This window comes from Myotis yumanensis, unplaced genomic scaffold (genome assembly GCF_028538775.1).
Source record: "Myotis yumanensis isolate MYYU_CA2020_CCGP unplaced genomic scaffold, mMyoYum1.0.hap1 SCAF_1, whole genome shotgun sequence".
NCBI classification, from domain to species: Eukaryota; Metazoa; Chordata; class Mammalia; order Chiroptera; family Vespertilionidae; genus Myotis; species Myotis yumanensis.
This window is the reverse complement of record NW_027223752.1, coordinates 1,022,584-1,045,318: the sequence shown is the minus strand read 5'-3', so window position 1 is coordinate 1,045,318 and position 22,735 is coordinate 1,022,584. Positions and strand designations below refer to the sequence as shown.

General features: G+C 46.1%; 1 protein-coding gene and 1 non-coding gene across 4 annotated transcripts in view; one reads left to right on the top strand and one right to left on the bottom strand.

Annotated features, from left to right (window-relative positions):
• The window catches only part of PPP1R13B (protein phosphatase 1 regulatory subunit 13B), a 77,262-nt gene that overhangs the window by 2,403 nt on the left and 52,124 nt on the right, over positions 1-22,735 (top strand). The window lies entirely within an intron of this gene.
• LOC139001376 (small nucleolar RNA SNORA25) lies at positions 2,522-2,644 on the bottom strand. The gene has a single exon (XR_011469972.1). It is a non-coding gene; the product is annotated as a small nucleolar RNA SNORA25 (small nucleolar RNA).

The window sequence follows — 22,735 nt, the reverse complement described above, 5'->3', positions numbered from 1 at the left end:
GGGTTGATTGTAAATGTAATGACATGTGATAGTATCGCAAACTACATACCCAAGATATGAATAAGATTTTCTTCCTTTATTGTATATTTGGTGTTCATCATCACGATGTATCATCGAAGCAAGATTGGGTCGTATTTTGCATAGTTTGTAGAGAGCAGCACTTCCAATAGGAATGTAATGTGAGCCCCACAGATGCAATTTTAAATTTTCTAGTAAATACACTTAAAAGGGTGGTATTTTATTTTATTTTTTAATATTTTTATTGATGTCAGAGAGGAAGGGAGAGGGAGAGATAGAAATATCAATGATGAGAGAGAATCATTGATTGGCTGTCTCCTGCACTGCCCACACTGGGAATCGAGCCCGCAACCCGTGCATGTGCCCCGACCTGGAATTGAACGGTGACCTCCTGGTTCATAGGTTGATGCTCAACCATTGAGCCACACTGGCTGAGCAAAAGGGTGGTATTTTTTTTTTTAATATATTTTATTGATTTTTTACAGAGAGGAAGGGAGAGAGATAGAGAGTTAGAAACATCGATGAGAGAGAAACATCGACCAGCTGCCTCCTGCACATCTCCCACTGGGGATGTGCCCGCAACCCAGGTACATGCCCTTGACCGGAATCGAACCCGGGACCCTTGAGTCCGCAGGCAGACGCTCTATCCACTGAGCCAAACCGGTTTTGGCAAAAGGGTGGTATTTTTAAAATAATGGCTTTTATTAACTCATTTATATCAGAAATATTGTCATCTCAGCACATAATCAATATGAAACATTAATGCGATATTATACCCTTTTTTTTGTACTAAATCATTGAAATCTAGTGAGTTCAGTATGGATTAGGGAAGTTTCACACTATAGAGCACATCTCCGTTCAGACCAGCACATCCCAGGTGCTCAGCGGCCATGTGTGTTCAGTGACCACCACAGGAGGCAACGCAGCGTAGAGTGTGTTTTAGTTTATCTGAAAATTGGCCGTTAGCGTGCAGTGTCTGGTGACTTCGAATTGGCCAAGTGGTCAATTCAAAAACATCTGACTGTGTTCTCATCTGACACATCCAAGTCTTTTTAGAAGTCTTCAGTTTGCCCATTACATAGAGTTCCATGACTGTCTACTTTTAAACAGTTACATTTTGGAATTTCTCCTTATCAAAATGGTCTTGCATGCTATTATCTGTAGTTACTTGCCTTTTTTTTTTGGTCAGTGGATGACATTTTAAGGATGTTTTCCCAAGAAACAAAATGGGCTGTATTTTAATGATTATTTGTTGACTTGTCCCTAAGATCTGGACCTGGAAGCATTTAGGCTCTGCATAAAGAACTCTGATAGAAATAAGGATTTTAATAAAAATTGCCTGATTCAGAGCCTAAAAGCATGAAAACTGTCTTGATCATTAGTCAGCATCATTCTTTTAAAATATATTTTATTGATTTTTTACAGAGAGTAAGGGAGAGGGATAGAGAGTTAGAAATATCAATGAGAGAGAAACATCGATCAGCTGCCTCCTGCACACCCCCTACTGGGGATGTGCCCGCAACCAAGGTACGTGCCCTTGACCGGAATTGAACCTGGGACCCTTCAGTCCGCAGGCCGACGCTCTATCCACTGAGCCAAACCGGTTAGGGCAGCATCATTCTTTTTAAAAAAAGAGCAAACACTTGCAGTTGGTAAGTCTTTTTGTGCCTTGTATATGGGTAATGGTGCTAAGGATACTTTTTCCTCTTCCAAAGGAATGCTAACTGAATAAGGGACGCTGTATGGCTCTGGCCTGTGTCCTGTTCCTCAGAAGGGCAGGCTGGTGGCAGTGTTTGGTTATGTTAGCAGTGGGACTCCTTACCTCCCGTGGACCCACGCTGTGGGACTAGCTGGCTCCTCGCATCTCCGGCCCAGGAGCCCTTCACCACACGTAGCTATGGTCTATGAGTCACTTTATTTGGTGCTTAATATTTAACGCCCATTAAGCCAACAGTCAACTTATTTCACTGTCTTCCCAACCACGTTGAAACATTTAGAGGTATTAGCACGGGTCTCCCTCATTTTGAACCATCGGCTGTCATGTACTTGATAAAACAACAAATTGGAGTAGGGAGATCAGCTGCTAGTCCTCTCTAGTTAGTACCTGTGTGACCTGTGGACTTAAACTCTTCGGGCCTCCATTTCTCATCTGTAAAATGAGTTGGTCCTGGTGATAAGTGGTTATTTTGGTCCCAAACTTGATGTATAGCAGATGCTTTCATGAAGGTCCATAATATTCATATTGGCTACATCAAAGGGTGAGGCAACCTGGCACACTTCATGTTAGCAGCCCTTTAGTAAGCTGCCCAAGTACCTCTGTATGATAGAGCAGCTAGGAAGAGCTCAGTAGATGTTTGCTATTCTTGTTAACTAATAATTAAGTCACTGATAGGCTTAAATTTATAGCCTAATTCAGTAAACAAAGACTAGATAATTTTTTTAAAAACTTGGAAGACATTTATTTACTTTCCCACATCACTTATCATTGGTATGAGTAGCTAAATCTTACATCTCCTCAGGAGAACATAGCACTATTGTCTGTTACATCCTATGGAGAACTTAAATTGTAGGTCACAGTGTCAAGAGCTCCTGGTTTTGGTCTCATAAGCTCTCTCTGAAATGACCTATGGAGAAGTTGTTTTTAAACAAAAATTACACACGTAATATTACCATTTAAAATAATAAAACTGCCGTAACCGGTTTGTCTCAGTGGATAGAGCGTCGGCCTGCGGACTGAAAGGTCCCAGGTTCGATTCCGGTCAAGGGCATGTACCTTGGTTGTGGGCACATCCCCAGTAGGGAGTGTGCAGGAGGCAGTGATCGATGTTTCTCTCTCATCAATGTTTCTAACTCTCTATCTCTCTCCCTTCCTCTCTGTAAAAAATCAATAAAATATATTTTTAAAAAACAAAATAAAATAATAAAACTATTTCTAGCCTTTGGACTGCCAAAAAATTCACAAAAGTAAAGGCAAAGCCTTGATCCTACAAAGTTGTGCCTATAAAAGCTTTTATGATTAGTTTTATTGAACTTAAGAATAGTCTGCCTGGATAACTCTTCTAAAGGCTACAGTATTAAGTACAGCCATAAAGTTGTGCAGCTCTTTGACTTCCTACAATGCGATTTAGTAATAGTGGGCACTCCGCGAATGGTGCCTGCCACTCTGCCAGGGCACTGTGTCATAGGTTTTGTGGTGCCGTCTGCATTTCTATGGTGAACTGAGCCTCAAGAGCTAAGGAAACTTGGCTAAGGCCCCCCAGCTAGGCAGTGGTCAAGCAAGGTTTGAAAACGAACGTCTCAAAAGCCTTTGCTCCTGGCCGCTGGGCCAGTCACTCGGGAGTTTGCTGAAGTCAAGGCAAGGGCTAGAGGCGCTAGTAATCCGAGGTTGGCTAACCTCCCACCTTGTGCTCAGTTCAAATGAAGCGAACAATTGAAAAGCATCCCAAGGTGAATCGTTTTCATTAAAAGTGATAGTTTTCACCATCTTGAGGGACCATGCTATTTTAAATGTAAATGTGTCAAATGTATCTTTCTTTTCTCAGCATTCTACTTTGAACAGAACATGTCGGTATATAGATACTTAAGAGTTACTTAGGATTTTTAGCAGGATAGGAGCTAAAAATATCACCAGGTTATTATATTGAAGTTATATAAGCATGCTTTTTTTTTTTCCCCTGTGTACAGATGGGCAATAGTTTTTCAGTAAAAATTTGGTGGGTTGGTGCCTTGAAGTGCTGTTGCCATGGTTCTTTCACAACCTAGGGCTCAAGGCTGAATGGAGGCATGGTGGTGATCGAGTTCTATTGGGACATTTTCTTGCTTGGTTGTTTTACTTCGCTGCAGAGGTAGCTGCATGGCTGTTGTTCATGCGGATTAAAAAGGTTTGGAGGGCCCTGTGGGGAAGAATGAGTTTTATGTTGGCTGTGTTGTTTGAGATGCCTGCTAGATACAAAAAGACATTACTCTCAAATCTGCTGTTACTGGATTTTGTAAAATAAAAATCCTTTCATGTGACATCATGCAGAACAGTAGAAGACTGAAAAAATGAGGTAGTTTTTATTAAAATTAGTGACATTCAAAACATTAAGTGTACAGTTCAGTACAGAATCTTGCCAGTGGTATGGTTAGCGTATCTAGAGCACATGTTAACTGAAGTGTGGGTAGCATCATGATTTATAACATGCTGTGATTATAATCATAGCTCAAGCAAATGCAAAGGCCCTGTGGTAGGAGTGTGCCCAGCATACTGGAGAAACACGAGGAGGCCTGTGTGGCTGGGGCAGACAGAGTATGTGAGGGGGGAATGGAGGAGATGCAGTCAGAAAGGGGGTGGTGTTGGGGGGCTGGTGTAGGGTCCGGTCCTCAATAGGCTATGGTAAAGACAAAGGACATGGAGAGAAACTTATATTGAAAGAAATGAAACAGCGGTTTACTTGTCCTCTATAATAAACCCTAATATGCAAATCGACCCAACGCCAGAACTACTGGTCACTATGACTCACACTGACCACCAGGGGACAGACGCTCAATGCAGGAGCTGCCCCCTGGTGGTCAGTGTACTCCCACAGTGGGAGCGCTGCTCAACCAGAAGCCAGGCTCACGGCTGGCGAGCGCAGCAGCAGTGGCAGTAGCCTCTCCCGCCTCCGCAGCAGGCGGGTGGTAAGGAGTGAGGGGTCCTGGATTGCGAGAGCCCAGGACTGCAAGAGAGATGTCTGACTGCCAGCTTAAGCCCGATCCCCAGGGCCTAAGGGGGATTGGGCCTAGGCCGGCAGGCGGACATCCCCCGAGGGGTCGTGGACTGCGAGAGGGCGCAGGCTGGGCTGAGGGACTCCCCCCCCCCCCCCCCGTACAAATTTCGTGCACCGGGCCTCTGGTCCTATATACTAAAAGCCTAATTTGCAAATTGTCCCCTCTACTGGGAGTTCGGTCACTTGCTATGACATGTGCTGACCAACAGGGGTCGGCGCAAAACATGGCAGGCATCCTCGACACGGCACTGGCAGCGAGTGGCAGTGGAGGCGCTGCCGGCCACGATGGGCCCTGAAGAGAGCAGGACCACAGTGGGATGGTGGATCAGGTGAAGGGGCGGTGCCAGGACAAGGTGGGTGCAAGCAGGGCCCAATTGCCCAGCCAATCACCCGGCAGACAGCAATGAGCAGCGGGGGGGGGGGGGGGGGGGGGGCACTGCTCGGTGCCCAGGTGCCGAGGGAGCCTACTGGGGGCCCAATCGCCCCATCGATCACACCGCAGACAGCGACCAGTGATGGTGGCGGGCAGCGGGGCCACCGCCTGGCTCCCAGGCACGGAGGGAGCCAGGCAGGGGTCCGATGACTCAGGCGGAGGGGGCCCCGGGGGCCCAGGTGCTGCCCAGGGCCCAGAGGTCAGCTGGGACCTGCCCTTCCATTCCAGATGCTTACACTTTGATTGCCGGCCAGGCCTACAGACCACACCCGTTCATGCATTTTGTGCACTGGGCCTCTAGTTGTATTATAAGTAAGTCTGAGTAGCAGGCATTGCCTAGATGTCTTCACTATAGCAAGTAAGAGTCAGTTGGCTTATGTGTGAATTCTGGCATCACCATTTATTGACTCTCTGACCATGGAAAAGGTTATGTGAATCCTCAGGTCCTTGTCTCTAAGCAGAGGATAGTAATGGTAACCATGGCCCAGCTGGTGTAGTTCAGTGGTTGTGTCAGACCTGTGTATGAGCCAGGAGGGCACGGTTCAATTCCTAGTGGGAGCACATGCTCGGGTTTCCAGCTCAATCCCCAGTAGGGGTCATGCAGGAGGCAGCCTATCAATGATTTTCTCTTATTGATGTTTCTTCTATCTCTTCCTCTCTGAAATCAATAAAAATATATTATTATATTAAATATATATTTTTAAAAATAATGGTAACTGTGTAGGGTTGTTAGGATGATAAAACAGATTTTTAAAAGGAAACGTGCCTGTTGTGTAGTAAATGCTCAGTAAGTATTAGTTATATATATAAAAAACCAGCGACCGTAACGCCCTAATGACTGTAATGACCAGTCGCTATGATGCCCACTGCAGCCAACGAACCGGCCAGATCAGGGGTGGGGCCTGCCAGCCAACCTCCCACAGCCCCTCCCCTGGCTGCTGACCCCAGATACCTCCCCACCCCATTTGGGGCGGAGCCTTCCGCCAGTCGCCCACGACCCCTCCCCCTGACTGGTCTGGCCCTGATCGCCCGATTAGGGCCAGGCTGGCCGGACCCCACCCATGCACGAATTCATGCACTGGGCTTCTAGTTTATAATAAGTTTCATTTCCTCTGGAAAGCTTTCACCATCTTTCCCTTGGCAAAATCCACCAATACAGGCATTCAACCTGGTGTGTCCTTTTTTTTCTTTAAAAAAAAATGTAATTCACATCCCATAAAATGCACCTTGTACTGTGTATAATTCAAGCAGCTTTTCGGGTACTTACAAGATTGCACGCCATCGCCACTATCTGACTTCAGAATATCTTGCTGGTGTGTCTTTGCCGTACTTGGCATAGCTACAGTCTTCTGTGTGACTGGCGGATGCCTGTTTCTTGTCCTGTCCATTTTATGAAGGCAGGAGCTGTCACCTTTTATTTGCTATTTACACCAGTGCTTAGCCCAACGACTGCCCACCTAGTCCGTGTTCAGTGATGATTTGTTGAACGAAAGAAGATATGATACAGAGAGTAGTGTTGGGCTCAGTTGTGAAGAGGCACGTGTGTGTGCGTCCTGTAGTAGGGTTTGCATTTGATCCTGTGGGTGATCAGAAACCATCAACATTTTGAAGAAGTAGAGCGATACAGCTAGGTTTGTCTGAGAGAATTCTAGCACCAGGACAGCAGGACTAGCAGTCAGGAGACCAGCTGGTGCAGGCCGGACTCGGCCTGAAGGAGAAGAGAAAGTCCCAGTCAAACGGAGGTGAAGTAGATTTGATGGAGTGAGTGTGAGGGTGAATGTGCGTGCAAGTAAGTGTATTGCTTGCGAGTGTGCTTACGTGTGAGTGTGTGTGCCCGTGGGTAACTGTTTGTGATTGAGAGAGAGAGAGGAAGGAAGGGCAGTGGCTGGAGTTGAGGATAACAAGTTTATTGCTTCAGCAGCCAGGCTTGTTTTTCCTTCACGATAGAGAACACTTGAGAAGGAAAAGGTTTGGAGGGCTCTGTGGGGGAGGATGTTTTACGCTGGCTGTGTTGTTTGAGATGCCTGCTAGATGCAAAAAGACGTTACTCTTAAATCTTAAGTCTTTACTTAAACAGAGCAGGCAAGGAAGTCTTTTGCCATGTACTGAGTGGTTTTTAATAGGTGTTTGGCGTTTTAGGTGGCTGCCTGGGCATCTGTGGCACACCACACACGTCAGCTTTTGTGCTTGTCGGCTGCTTACCAGCCCCACCCTGACCCCCACTAGACCAAGCTTCCCTGGCAGTGGCCGGCCCGGGCCCCGTCCGTGTGCTCCCAGCACCTCCCATAGTTTATACGTACACTTTTTACAGCAGTGTGTTCTGTGTCTGCACTGGCGGTGTGTGCCCTGCTTTTCACTCTATTGAGTGTTCATATTTCTCTCTCATGGCTGTCTTGAGAGTAATAGCAGAAAATAATAGTTAACCTCACAAGAGATCGAACTATAGAAAGATTTTTGTGACAGAACTAGAGATGAGAAGTGAAGTTTGGTCACCGTGTGAGGAAAGACAATTTGGGGATTTACAGGAAAAAGCACACACTCTCCAATAGGAACAAAGAGTATTTTGTGGTAGGAAATACAAAATGTGGAAGGGTATGACACAGTGAGGACAGCTCAGGCTCCGGGCCAAGCTGCCTGCTTTCAGGGTCTAGCTTTGCCACTCACTAGCTCTGTGGCCTTGGGCGAGTTACTCAGCCTCTGTGCCTGACTTTCCTCTTTACAACGGGATCATAACTGAATTTCTAAAGGTGGCGGTGAGGATGGCCAGGTGCTTAGAGCACTGTTAGGGACAGGATAAGCTCTAGGATGTCTGCTCTTCCCGAGTTTTGCCCAGCGACCGGGAGGCTTCCTGGTGACCGGGGTGCAGTTGGGAAGACTGTTAGGGCACTGCACCCACCGAGGCCGCGCTTCTTTTCGTGCCGAGGGAGCCGGTGGTTTTTGCACGCCTGTCACATTGACGGGGTAGAGAGGGAATGGTGTGCTTTTCTTAAAAAGGAAGGTTTACTTTCTCTTTCTAGTGCCTTCTGCGTGCAGACCACAGCTCAGTAGTTTACCACTTACAGAGTCACTCAGTGTTGGATCTGGGAGCTTCTTTCTGCTCTACTGAGAGGACACCTCCAGGCTCCCTTATTGAAAACACCCCCTTTCCAGGCCTCCGTTCTCTCTGTGGTACTTGTGCTCACCGGGCATTTGCTCGTGGGCGCTCTGTGGAAGCAGGGCTTCGCTTTGTTTTCCCACCCCAGTCTCCCCGTGCTCAGGGCATTGCCGCCTCTGGTAGCATCCAGGAAGGACTTGTATACTGAGTGGCCTCAGTGGCATTTAGGGGCACCATTAGAGGCTGCCTCTGTGCTGGGGCTGGGCACAGCCCCTGTCTTAGCGAGCTCCCAGTGGGGCACAGTCACAGGAGCCAAACAATGCCATTCCGAACGGTAAGGATTGCAGGGTGACCGAGCACAAGGTGTAGTTGGACACAGTGGGGATAGGAGTCATCTTGGGATGTCGGGAACGTTCACCAAGGAGTGACATTGGGGTGGAGTTTAGAAGGATGAGGAAAGGGGTGCAGGAGATAGGGAAGGGCTTATTAGGTGTAATAATATGTGCAGGGCATTGCGATCTAATTTCCCGTGGTGTGTTGAGGGAAAGTGCCAGAACGTCAGGCCAGATAAAGCAAGGCGGAGGCTACAGAGGTGGGTAGAGGTCAGATTCTGAGGGCCATGTATGACCTGCATAAGAGTTTGAACTTGATCCTGAGAAAGACATGAAACTGTTGAAGGTTTCAGAGAGGAAGGGAGAGGGAGAGAGAGATAGAAACATCAATGATGAGAGAGGATCATTGATCAGCTGCCTTCTGCACGCCCCCGACTGGGGATCAAGGCCGCAACCTGGGCATGTGCCTTGACCGGGAATCGAATCATGACCTCCTGGTTCACAGGTCGATGCTCAACCAGCTGGCTGGGCTGAAGATGGTTTTTATAATTGTGGTAAAATAACTAACATAAAATTCACCATTTTAACTATTTTTAAGTATACAGTTCTGTGGCATCAAGCACATTGCTCAGCAACCATCACCACCATCCATCTCCAGAACTTTTCATCTTCTCAAGCTGAAACGTCTGTTGAAGGGTTTAAGCAGAGCTGTGAAGTGCTCCAGTCAGTTCCAGTTGATGGGAGGTGTCTGGAGTCGATGAGAGGGATCTGCTAGGATAGTTGAGGCAGAAAAGGGTCTCTGAGCCGTCAGAATGTCACCAGAGAGTCTGGCCTTGAAGCCAGTTTTGTTCGGAGAACCTCTTCAGCCCTCACTTAACCTCTGTCCTCCCATGTTGCACAATCTAATTCCAAATCTTCAGGCGCTGCATTGGAGGTTGCTAGAGGGGTGTCGCTGGGGGCAGACAGACTGATGGAAACCATAGGAAGTCACAGCTTTAAGTACAACCTGAGGTTGTGGTCTGAGGTCTGAGGGTGGGCAGATGTCACAATTACAGATTACACCCACGGTGGTAGCTGAGGTTCTCGTGATGACCGAGTCACCAGGAAAGAGTAAATCTCCATAATGCAGATGGCAGCTGGGCACATTCCAGATGAGCTCTGTCCAACAGAAACATCAAGCTTGCTCCACATGCAATTTTAAAATTTCTAGTAGCCACATAAAAAGTGGGGGGAAGCAAGTTAAATTAATTTTAGTAACATATTTTATTTACTTACTATATCCAAAATATTATGTAAACATTATTAGTGCCTGGCCCGTGTAGCTTAGTGGTTGAGTGTCAGTGTATGAACCAGGAGGTCACGATTCGATTCCCTGTCAGGGCACATGCCTGGGTTACGGGCTCGGTCCCCAGTGGAGGGCGTGCAGGAGGCAGCCGATCAATGATTCATTCTCATCATAGATGTTTCTCTCGCACCCTCTCCCTTCCTCTCTGAAATCAATAAAAATAGATTTTAATAATAATAAACATTTTATTTTAACATTTTTTCACACTAAGCCTTTCAAAATTCCAGAACATACTTTACGCATATATAGCACATCTCATTTTGAACTACCCACATTTCAAGTTCCTTATAGCTGTGTGTGGCAGTGGCCACATCATTTGTACTATAAGAACCTGTAAGCCCTGGCCGAGTGCCTGGATTTCAGGTTCAATCCCCAGCCCTAGTTGGGATGCATGTGTGAGGCAACTAATGGATGTCTCTCTCTCACATCAATTACATATCCCCCCCCCCCCCGTGTGTGTGTGTGTGTGTGTGTGTGTGTCCATGTCCCTCCCTTCCCGTCTCTAAAAATCAGTGGAAAAATACCCCTGGGTGAGGATTAACAACAACAAAGTCCCCGGCATTTAGTAAGTGCTATAGATGGGTGCCATTATCCCCCAAATATTCATTCTTCCAGAGTGTTAGCTGGTGTGTCAGTGCTCCATTTTAAAGTCATTCTTGCTTTGGAAACAGAGTAATTTCTGATGGGCATTGAACAAGTTTCCACAGGCAAAGAAAGACGTTACATTGTAACTTTGTGAGAATACTCTCTAATCATGTCTTTGGGTAATCAATTTCTTGTTTGCTGCAACATTGAGGCTGCTTAACCACCGCAGAAATAGTGTAATTAATAATGAAAGGATTTAGGATTATAATTAAAATCAGGAAAAATTTGAAACAATGATTCTATCAACATTTAATTATTAGTGCTATAATTAAAGGACCCTCTTTCTGAAATATTTTACCAACCCTACTACGTGTGGGGCGACGTCGGTATGCTCTGACACACTGGGTTATTTTGAGGGTCTCACCTTCTAATATTACTTGTATTTACAGTAGAAAAGCATAAAAAGTAAAACCAGAACATAACAAGACCACTGTCTCGCGAGTGGAAGACACTTGCGAAGTGGAAGCCCTTCATCACCGTCCAGAGCAGCGGCCGGCAGCCTCTCGGACCTCACGGGCCTCCAGTGGTCCGCGGAGCACCGGCTGCGACCGCTGCTCTGGAGTGAAGCCTGGCTGGAAGCAGGCCCACGGTGTGCGGCGATTACACGGCACAGAAGAGCCGTGCCTAATGGGCGGGGCATCTGATCAGGGCTGTTTTCACCCGCCCTTCATCGGCGCCCCACCCTGCGGCCCAGCGTTCGCACAGTTAAATGGATTCTCTACTTAGAGCACAGTCTGCCTGCCCCTGGCTCCCATTCACAATCTCCGCTCCCTCCATGGAGGGCTCCGGTCTCAGCTTACGGCCGCTTCCTCTGGAAGTCTTTCAGGACTGGCGTCTGGGGCAGGCAGCCTTCCGCAGCCTTCCGTGGGCTCACATGGCGCTCTGCGGCTTCCCACTGCCGTTCCCTGGTGCCTCTGCCTCAGCTCCGGGTTCGGGGAGGGGCCTGTCCTGTTGGCTGTGTGTGTGCCAAGCCTGCCCAGGGCCAGGATGGGCTCAGTGACACTTTCCCAAACAAATGAAGGAGAGATTTTGTAAATGTGTCCAATTTATGTTACGCACAAGGTAAAACGTTGCTTTGCACGGTAGGTTTTGGCTTCTTGTGCCTGTTATACTGCAGTGTCTCGCCATAAAACAGACCCAAGAACCCACTTTATAACCTTATGTGGTTATTTGTCTCTAGAATTGAACAAATCCTCAAATATCATTGTTAACAGAGAAAGCTTATGGTCTAGTCCAGGGGTGGGCAAACTTTTTGACTCGAGGGCCACAATGGGTTCTTAAACTGGACCGGAGGGCCGGAACAAAAGCATGGATGGAGTGTTTGTGTGAACTAATATAAATTCAAAGTAAACATCATTACATAAAAGGGTACGGTCTTTTTTTTTTTTTTAGTTTTATTCATTTCAAACGGGCCGGATCCCGCCCGCGGGCCGTAGTTTGCCCACGGCTGGACTCTAATCAGTTTCTGATAGGAGTCCTTTTGAAAGATTGCTAGTTATTAGATATGAAGGCTTATATGGGGTAATGGGAGGGAAAATGGGATATTTTTACAGTAGTAATAGTAGCTGCTCATGCTTTCGGTAGTAAAGTCAAAATAACTAAGTTCCATGACTAAATTTAATGGAAAAATGAACTTTTGTGTTTGTTTTTTTTTTAGAATATATTTTTATTTATTTCAGAGAGGAAGGGAGAGAGAGAGAAACATCAATGATGAGAGAGAATTGTCGATCGGCTGCCTCCTGCACGCCCCATACAGGGGATTGAGCCCGCAACCGCCTGTGCCTTGACCAGGATTGGAACCGTGACCTCCTGGTTCATAAGTTGACGCTCAGCCACGCTGGCCTGGCCGTCGGGTGTTTTTGTTATGTGGAAACTATGATTAAAGTTTCTTCATGGGACACTTTACGGCTAGTGATACAAAAGAACCTGTTTCTGGCAGGTGTAGCTAATATTGCGAGAAGCCTGGTGCTAGAGAGCACCGAGGTGAACATTCTGTACCAACATGGAATCAGGCAGGACAAGACTATGGACTCGGGGTTCTCAGTTTTTTGGAGGCTCAAATAGACCTTTAGATCTTGGCAAAATCTCACTGCCTTCATATCCTGCCCCTCCCCAAACACCACCTAACATCATCTACGTTTAATTGGCTTACACTTGTGTTTTGAAATTTTCAGTTTGTGTATTGAAGCCTTATTTGTCTGTGAGAATCATTCCTTACACTCTCTGTTCCTACAAAGCCAGGAGGGGCCGGACAAATAATGAAGAGCCTTCCTAGTGCTCACTTCTTAGCTGGTGCCTGGCAGAGGGCCTCCAGCGTACGCGCTGCTTTAGGGCAGCTCCTGGGCGCAGGTGGGCTCCAAGCTCGAGTTACCTGTGAATTCTGAACTCGAGTGAAGCCGTGACCCAGGCCTAGAGTGGGAGCAGTTCTGTGCAGGGCGTTGGAGCTGTATTACAACAGATGTGTTTGTGCTCCCACTATATGCATCATGGAAATGCGAATGGCATAGTAGGGAAGATAAATGTAGTACAGAAAAGGTGGCAGTCAGCAGGTATCTACACAACAGACACCTGTTAACTTCTATCATGTGCCAACTCAGTTCTAGGCACTGGAGACTCACAGACTCTAATCCCCCGTCTTCAAGGGGTTTGTAGTCTAGTTGATGGAAACGTGCAAAATAGGTACATTGGGGACAGGAGTGTGTGAGCGCGCAGACCCAGGTGGCCCTATTCCAACCCTGGCCCTGCCGCTTCCTAGCTGGGTGGCCTTAGACAAGTTACCCGACCTGTGGGAGCTTATCTCCTCATCTGTAAGGGAAAGTGACAATGCCTGCCTCTAGTGAATTATGGCAGGCCCTGTAGGGAAATAACCTACAGCCCGAAGAAAGAATGAGGCAGAACTGTGTGTTCTCATGGAAAAATGCCCAAAAGATAGTGTTGGCTGAAAAAAACACTCTACTTCATGTGGCCTCACTGTAAGAAGAAGAGTTTGTGGCGCAGAAGAAGATCTGAAAGGGTAGATACCAGGCATCTGACCTGTGGATCATTAGGGGGACTGTTTCCAATTCCCTCTATTATTAGACTCTTAAAAAAAAATTGTTGATTGATTTGAGAGAGAGAGAGAGAGAGAAACATTGGTTTTGTTCCACTTATGCACTCATTGGTTGCTGCTTGTATGTGCTCTGACCGGAGATTGAACCTGTAATCCTGGCGTATCAGAACGACACTCTAACCAACTGAGCTACCCGGCAAGGGCTTATCAGTGGTTCTCAACCTTCCTAATGCCACGACCCTTTAATACAGTTCCTCATGTTGTGGTGACCCCCAATTTCATTGTTACCAATTGATCATAATTAAAGCATAGTGATGAATCACAAAAACAATATGTAATTATATATATGTTTACCGATGGTCTTAGGCGACCCCTGTGAAAGGGTCGTTCAACCCCCAAAGGGGTCACGACCCACAGGTTGAGAACCGCTGGCTTAGATTCTTTGGAAAAAATAATGTACGCATATTAATTTTCCACCCCCAAAATAATAAAGATAATAGTTTTAAAAAGCAAAAAGCCCTCCGCCCAGGATTGAACAATATGGCGCACGGAGAATGCCCAGCAGGAGGTCTAGCACATAGCCAGTGAAGGGAGACTGTTACCATTATTGCTGGACTGGCAGCTGACACGGAGGAAGACTGCTAGGCTGTAAAACCCTGGGTGGGTGAGGTCGAGTTCTGCCGTTTGAATTCCCAAGGTCAGCTGATTCCTGGCGTGTAGGATCTTGGTTGTCTGGTGGGGCCCAGATCTGGGCATGAGTCCTTATGCCCCCTGGACTTTCGCTGGCCTTGGGTGAAAGAGACAAGACCTACACACGGGTCAGGTGTGCCCAGCGCACATGCACCCCTCTATCCCCTCTTCTCATTCTCCTTTGAGAATAAAAACATTGTCTACCTCCCCTTGAAGGGAGGGGGAGCGCCTGCCCAGTTGTGACGCCTGTCCTGAGGGACCTGGGACTGTCCTGGGCAAGGTGGGGCCGTAGGCTTTCCGTCATTCCTGGGCTTAGATTTGGACCTCGAGCAAGGACGAGCCTCTCCAGGCCCAGCTTCTTCACCTGTCAGATGAGGATGGTGCTCCTCCCTCTTTGACTTACATGCCATAACCTGTTCTTTTCCTTGTTCCTGCTGCATAAAGGATCGGAGAAGAATTTTTTTGAGGTTGTATCTCTGGGTCATCGTATAAGGCTTGCCTTTCATCTGCCTGTGAAGTAGATGGAATGAACATGAAAAAAGAGAAAACTATTTTTTGGGTTTTTGTTTCCTCTTTAGATCTGATTTTTAAACGATTTGTTGCTTTCCGGTACTCTCTCTCTGGAGAGTGTTTTCTTGTGGGTGAGACAATGTCGTTTTCCAGGGGCATGGTTTACAGCGGGTGCCATTCATGCAGGTGTGCAGGGACCTCTTGATCTTGCCTGTTGTGCTGGGCGTCGGTCAGAGAGGCCATGTTTGTTTGTAACTATATGGTCACCTAACTGCTGTCTCCCGCCGGCAGGCCTGGGACTGATGGAGGATGAACAAATGGTGTGGCTCAGCTTACATTTTCCAGGATCCCGCGCATGTGTATGGAGCCCTCTTGCCATATTTCAGTGCGTGTGACTGGTCTGCTGTATGATCAGCTACCGTTAACAGCTTGCACTTGGTTGTGAGCCCCTGTGTCAGTTTTGTTTCCTGGTTCTCTTGCTACTTCATTTTAGTTTGTTTCTATAATATTAAAAGTTCTGGGGTTTCCCCCCAACCTTCTCAGCGCCCCTAATTGTTGTCAGGTATTTAAATAAATAAGAGAGAAAGGAAATTAGATTTGAGAGCATGTTGCTTGTCAGACGTCTTGCTAGACATGTCACAGACCTTCTCATTTAATATTAAGTGAGCAGTAACGAAATAAACTGCTGGGAGGGAGCAGCCTGCCCGGCTGAGAAGCAGAAGACCTGATTTCAGCCTTTGTTTTGTTACCAAGAAGATTGTTACCTTGACAGATTATGTCCTTCTCTGGGCTTCTGCTTCCTGGTCTGTAAAATGGGGAAGGAGTGGTGGTGAGGGGCGGTTCCTTCCGGCGCTAAGATTTGACAGCTCCTCTTTATGATCGCCTTCATGTGACACTCAGCATCTCTCTTGTAATTGCGTTGAATACTTACAAAGGATTAGAAAGCTTAACCTACTCTTAAGACTTAAGCAGCTTACATTTTCTCTAAAATAACTCAAATTACCCAAAAATAATTTTTATCTTTTCTTTCCCCCAAACAACTTCAGTGACTATTGGGGGGAAATCGATGCACCTCTATGCTGTGCTCTCAAATGTGATGAGTTTAATAGGCCTAGTTACCTTAGGGAACACAATACTTCATTTTTGTGTTAAAATACAGGTCATTGTGAGAGCTTCCTGAGTGCTGAGCCAACAATAACATGTTAAGTATTTCTGAGACGAGCGGAGCAGGAAAGGAAACCTTTGGGCACTGTAGCAACAGAAAGACCAAGGGAAAGACGATCTGCCGGGCGAGTCCCATTTTCTCTCCTTTCTGGATGGAAACAGGCAGGGCTTTCAGCTTGGCACAGGCGGGCTGCCTTGTGTCTGCGAGGCTCCTGGCCCTGGGCGTGGGGGGAAGGAGGGGCTCGCCGCAGCCGGGCAGCCCCGCTGCCCATGCCCCCGTGGAACTGGGACTGAACAGGTGTTCTGCCGACCTTCCCCCCTCCCCGCCCCCTTTGGTTTTGTTTGCATTTTGTGCAGGTAGAGGGCTGGTCAAGGCCTGGGAGGCAGGGTGGTGTGCTGGGCCGTGCTCACATCGGAACTCAGCTACCCAGTAACTGTGCTGCCTCCACTTTTATGCCTCAGGTTTCCCGTTTGTGAAATGCTAATGATTTAGTACTTAAATTCATTTTGGTTTCAAGTGGCAGGAACCAACTCTTATATCTCACATCTGAGGAAAGAGAGGATCTATGGGAAGGACAGGGAGGGAAAGCTGAACAGCCGAGTCTTCCGGTGGAGCAGGGCCTGGGGCAGCTCTGGGGGGACCTGGCAGCGGGCGTGGCAGGCCTCCTTTCCACGGCCCCTGTCTCTCACAGCCCACACGCCCTCCATCAGCCAGTCCCGTCAGAGCCTCCACAGCCTGCCCAGCTTCCGTTCTGCACGGCCTCTGGGAGTCTCACTGCCTCCTGGGTGCTTCTCCTGTTCAACCTCCTAGGGTCTCCCTGCTTCTGTGCTCTTCCCTCAGCCGCTCTCCACAAAGCAGCCAGAGTGAGCCCACGAGTCCTTGTGCTAAAACACGCCCTTCCTGGCTGAGAACCGCCAGGGCTTCCAGGCTCCTTTGAGCAAAAGCCAATTGGAAGTTTACCTCTCAACTGCTATTGTTCCCCCCTTGATCTCTGCGCCAGCTGAGCCAGCTGAGCTGACTCCTGTGGATTCTGCCTCTTACTGGGCATTCCTCTGCCTCAGGGCCTTTGCCCTAGTCCCCCCCTGCCTCCGTGTTCCTCCTCCAAGCTGCCTGCCGGCTCCCTGCCACTCCTTCAGCGAGGCCTTTCCTAACCTCTTTATTTAAAATTAAAGGTGTCCTGTCCCCTTGTCCTTTGCCTGCTTTGTTTTTCTCCATCACCACCCATCAGACTGTATGTTCCCCCTACTTACTTTGTCTCTTTCCCCAGACTGTAATCAAAGCAAACTCCACGGGGCGGGAACCCTGCTGCCTTGTCAGGGCTGCTTCTCCAGTGCCTGGCACAGAGCAGGCGCTCAGCAAGTACTTGTGGAATGAACAACATTTTTTTGTCCAGTACCTCCCTGTGTTGAGTCAGCAGTGTCAGGAGGGATGGGCATGTAAATAAGCATGGCCCCTGGGAACTTCCCCACGTGTGAGTCCCCGCGAGGAAGGGAAGCCACCCCACTCGGGGTCCCTGAGGTCGCTGTGAAGACTAAGTCAGTTGGTGTAGGGTTGCCTAGTGGGTGCTAAGAAAATGCTCATTCTTCCTTTCAGAAACATGACTTCTTGTCAACATCAGCATGCAGAAATTCAGTCATTCTCCATAGTAGAGGTTACCACTTGGAATGGTAAAAAAACATGGTCATATAATAATAGGACAACTCATGCAGCTAATGTTTTAATGAGTAATGGAATATATAGTTCTCTCTTCAGAAGGAATGGTGTGGAAGCTTTGCAAATTGTGCACAAGCTTTTATCAAAAGGCTCTCTGGCATCTGAGCAGACACAAACCTCAGGACCCAGGCCAGGTTAAAAAACAACAACAAAAACAGTGAAGTTCATAAGAGTCGGAAGGCATAAGTTTTCATTTTAGCTTTTCTTTAGTAGGATTTTTTTTTGCTCTGAGTCAGTCTCAGCTGTTAAGTGCATTCATCTTTGAATTTTGTAATGAATCTTTTCTAATTTACACTTTTATATTCATACTTATAATGATTTACTTTTCAAAGGTACATGTACATTAGATGTATAAAGTGGGTTCTTCCATTATAAAAATTTGTTTGACTTTATGTTCCTATCTGAAACTTTTGGATAAAGATGGTTTCTTGTAGTTTCATATATAAGGTTGAAGAACTTGAACAGCTGCGTCGTTATTTGTTTGTTTGCTTTTGTTTTAAGTGATCGTGAATTTAAGCACTGTTTTGTTCCTGAGCTATTGGAGTAGAAATTTAAGCTTTGGAGCCAGACACCTTTGGGTCAGACACTCTGGCACTTCTTAGTCATGTGACCTTGGGCAGTCCTTCAGTCTGTCCGCAGGGTCATCCTAGCACCTCACTCCGCAGGCCTGTTGGGAGAGTTCAGTGATACAAGGTGGGCAAACAAAGGTCCTGTCCACCACCACAGTGAGCACTGAAATAATAGCTGTTTTTATAATTAATTAATTGTAAAAAGTCCTTTGATGCTAAGTATCTATCTATAATAATAAAGGCGTAGTGTGCAAATCAACCAAATGGCCTAACAGCAGAATGACCATCCGGACTACCATGCTATGACACACACTGGCACCAGGCCATCCAAGGTGGGTGTGATGCAATTGGTTGGAGGGGGGTGGGGCGCAGGCTGCCATCACCCACGATTGCCCCGCAGAGGGAGGCCCAGGCCACAGGCCCGTGGGGCTATCAATTGGGGGGCTCCCCGATCATCCCAGGCAATCAATGGAGTGGGAGGGACGGGGGGCGGGGGGGGAGGGGTGTGGCGGTGGATGCGGGCAGTGCCAGGCCAAGGTGGGTGTTGGCAGGAGGTGGGGCCGCAAAGCCGGGGCTGCGAAGCCGGCAGCGGGGGGGAAAGGAAGGCCTACCCTTGCACGAATTTCGTGCATCAGGCCTCTAGTCTTGTTATAAACCTCATTCTGATTTTAGACATTTAAAATATGTCAATACTAGCAGAATATGAAAAAAAGAAAAATGTGTAGCTCTGTAAGTACCTTACCTCCAACAACCAATTTTCCTAAGCATAAAATACGAGCAAGCCACTTACTGTGAAAACTTATTTAAAAGCTTTGAGGTTTTACTTTTCAAAGTTGCTAACAGAGCTTAGGTAAGTCTTTTTATAATAGGTTCTGTAGGGAGATTAGTAAATTAGTGTTTAGTTTTCTTTTTCATAATGACTTTTAGATCCTGCTCACAGTTGTCATTGAACAATGCGAACACTGAACATTTTCTCCCTCCGAACTCGCCTAATTAGGTGAAACTTGACCCCCTCTGTGTCTCTGCTGTCACAGTGGTGGTCTGTCTTGTTGTGCTAGTATGTCTTATCATGGCTCATGTCATTAGGGCCTGAGTTGAGATTCCACAGGGCCTCAGGGACATCTATTTAAGTATCTTTCCTTTGTAAATGGCACAGGTAATCTCCAGGCACTCAGACTTTTTGTTTTCCACACTTCAGTTTTGCTTAGTTTTCTAAAGATGAGAGACATTTTGGAAATGGTAACTCAGAGCATTATAAGCAAATTCAAAGTAGCATCTGGTTCTCAAGAGCTGATTCAAATCTGGAAAAAAAATGGACAGAGTCATTTGTAAAAAGACAAGGGCTCTATTGGACTTTTCCTTTGTAAATTGCATTCTCATTAAAAAAAAATTTTTATTAATTGATTTTTTTTCAAGAGACAGACATGGATTTTGTTGTTCCACTTCTTTATGCATTAATTGGCTGATTCTTACATGTGCCCTGACCAGGAGTGGACCTACATCTGTGGCCCATCGTGATGACACTCTAACCCAGCGGTCGCCACCCTTTCAGATCTCACGGGCCACCGCTGCTCTAACCACCTGAGCTACCCGGCCAGGGCTGCATTCTGATTCTGTATCAGACAAATAGTATCTGTCTACTGTGGTGGATCTGTAGACATGATTACGTTAAGGCAGTGATTTTTCAGCTGGTGTGCTGCAGAAATTTTAAAATATGCGATACCTGGCTCTCCCTCCCCAGCACATCCAAGCCTTTCCCGTCCCCTCCCCTCCCCCTCCTCCCCCAGGCCAGTCACCTTCACCTTCCTCACTCCCAAGCTCCTAAGGCCCTTCCTTCCTCCATAACTTGTTTCCTCAGCCCATTTCTCCTACAAATTACTTTTTCCTCCTCTGTGATTTTCCAAATAAGTGTCCTCTTGTTAAAACAAAACCAAAAAACATGCAATACCTGACCTCTCTTCCCTTAGATTGTCAAATAAAAAATGACAGCAGCCAAAACAATAGTTGTCCAGTGTGAATGAATCAAAATTATACCCTTTTTTGGGTCAGAGTCCAAAAATATATTTGTTGGTGTGCCGAAGGATGTTAGTAACTAGTTTGTGTGTGCCATGAGAAGAAAAAGGTGGAAAATCGCTGCATTAAGGTGTTCTTTCAGGGGCTTAATTTTGCTAATTATCTGTGTTGTTTTAAGCCTTGTTTCTTGCTGGGAAAAGGATTAGTGATCAACTTTGGGTATTAATAGACATGATTAAGCCAAGATTTGTACAGCTGTAAATGTTTATTACTTGAGGAAAGAAAAATGTATACAAAAGAAACTATATGTTTATTCAAAGTTGTTTTTATTGGGGAAAATACTGATTATATAGGTTGAATAATTAGCATAGCTAGATTTTTTAAAAAACAACAACTTTAGCCCTAGCCAGTTTGTCTCAGTGGATAATGTTGGCCTGCAGGCCAAAGGGTCCCAGATGTGATTCTGGTCAAGGGCATGTACCTTGATTGCAGGCTCCTCCCGGGCCCTGGTTGCCGGGGCGGGGGGAGGGAGTTGGGGGGGCAGGGGCTACCAATCGATGTGTTTCTCTCATATCAATATTCCGCTCTGTCTTTCCCTCTCTCTTCTACTCTCCCTAAAAATCAATAGAAAAATATCTTCGGGTGAGGATTCACAAAAAAATGAAATAAAAATAAAATAGCTTTATTGGTCTATGATTCAGCCTCTGGAAACCACTATCTACTCTCTTTCTCGGTGGGTTTGCCTCGTCTCAGCTTCTCGTGCAGATGGAATTACACAACATGTGACCTCTTGTATCTGGCTTCTTTCACTTGGCATAATGGTTTTTAGGTTCATTCATGTTGTAGCATTTACTTCATTCCTTTTGTGAGAAGTCATATTTCATTGTATCGATAGACATACCACATATCATTGCATAGATAGATATAGGTGAATTATCCATCAGTTTGTGCTATTTCCACTTTTGGGTTATTATGAATAATGCCTCTATAAACCTTTGTGTTCAGGTTTTTGTGTGGATATGTTTTAGTTCTCGTGGGTATGTACCTAGGAGTAGATATGTTTTTTAGATACATATAGGAATATATGATCTTGAATCTTACAGGGAAATATGTAGAAAGAGGAAGTCTTATTCTGAGAATTATTGGAACACCTAAGTTAAATTTTTTAAAGGTCAAGAAAATTTAATTACAGATCATTTATATAGTTTTATGAGATAACCTTTATGGTTGATTATTTAGAACAGGGGCCCTCAAACTACGGCCCGCGGGCCACATGCAAATACAAATATTGTATTTGTTCCCGTTTTGTTTTTTTACTTCAAAATAAGATATGTGCAGTGTGCATAGGAATTTGTTCATAGTTTTTTTTAAACTATAGTTCGGCCCTCCAACGGTCTGAGGGACAGTGAACTGGCCCCCTGCTTAAAAAGTTTGAGGACCCCTGATTTAGAAGAATGCATGATTCTTTGTTCTGGTGCCCTTGTATAATGAATAATGTTGCATTTCAGATAGTTTCAACTATAAAAACTAGATAAAACAATTTGTTGAGAGGTTATTAAATAACGGGGAGTATATTGCAAGTAGCAAAGTATTTAAGACTTTTGCTATCGTTCCTTTTTTATTTTGAAGCAGTTTGAAGTAGGGGTTCAGCCATAGCTCTGGAGTCAGACCAGGGTTAAGTACTGCTCACGTTTATTGTTGGCTCCGTGACTTACTGAACTTGTCCTCCTCTCCCTGAGCTGCAGGACGAAGGTGGTACTTATCTCATAGAGTTGGTGTGAATTGAGAAGGTGCGACGTAGACATCTCAGTGCCTAATGATGGGCACTGTGATGTCCTCCCCCCCAAGCATGATTCCTCATTTAGTCCTGGTGGGTTTCATGAGGCCCCGAGAGCAGTACTTTTCAAACTGCTTGAAACATGGCCCACACGAGGAAACACCTTTACAGAGCGACTCAGTCATACACATATCCACGCACACATCTCTATGCAATGATAAACAGGATGGGCAAAAATAGGTTTATTCTTGTATTATTAATTATTGTATGATTTAGTTGTATCATAACTGTAAACCTACTTTTTCCCACCCTGTACAGAGTCAGACTTTCAAGAGAGAACTTTTGCCATGTGTGATGGACTGTTTTATTTTTACTTTAAATTAATAGACTATTTTTTAGAGCAGTTTTAGGTTTACACAAAAATTGAGTCTTGACCATTTCCCCTATTATTAACATCTTGAGAGAGTGCGGTACATTTGTTGCAGTTGATAAACTAATGTTGATACATCTATACATATAAAAGCCCACTGACTGAATGGCGGAACGACCAGAACGGCGGGTCGACCAGTCACTGTGATGTGCACTGACCATCAGGGGGCAGACACTCAACGCAGGAGCTGCCCTCTGGTGGTCA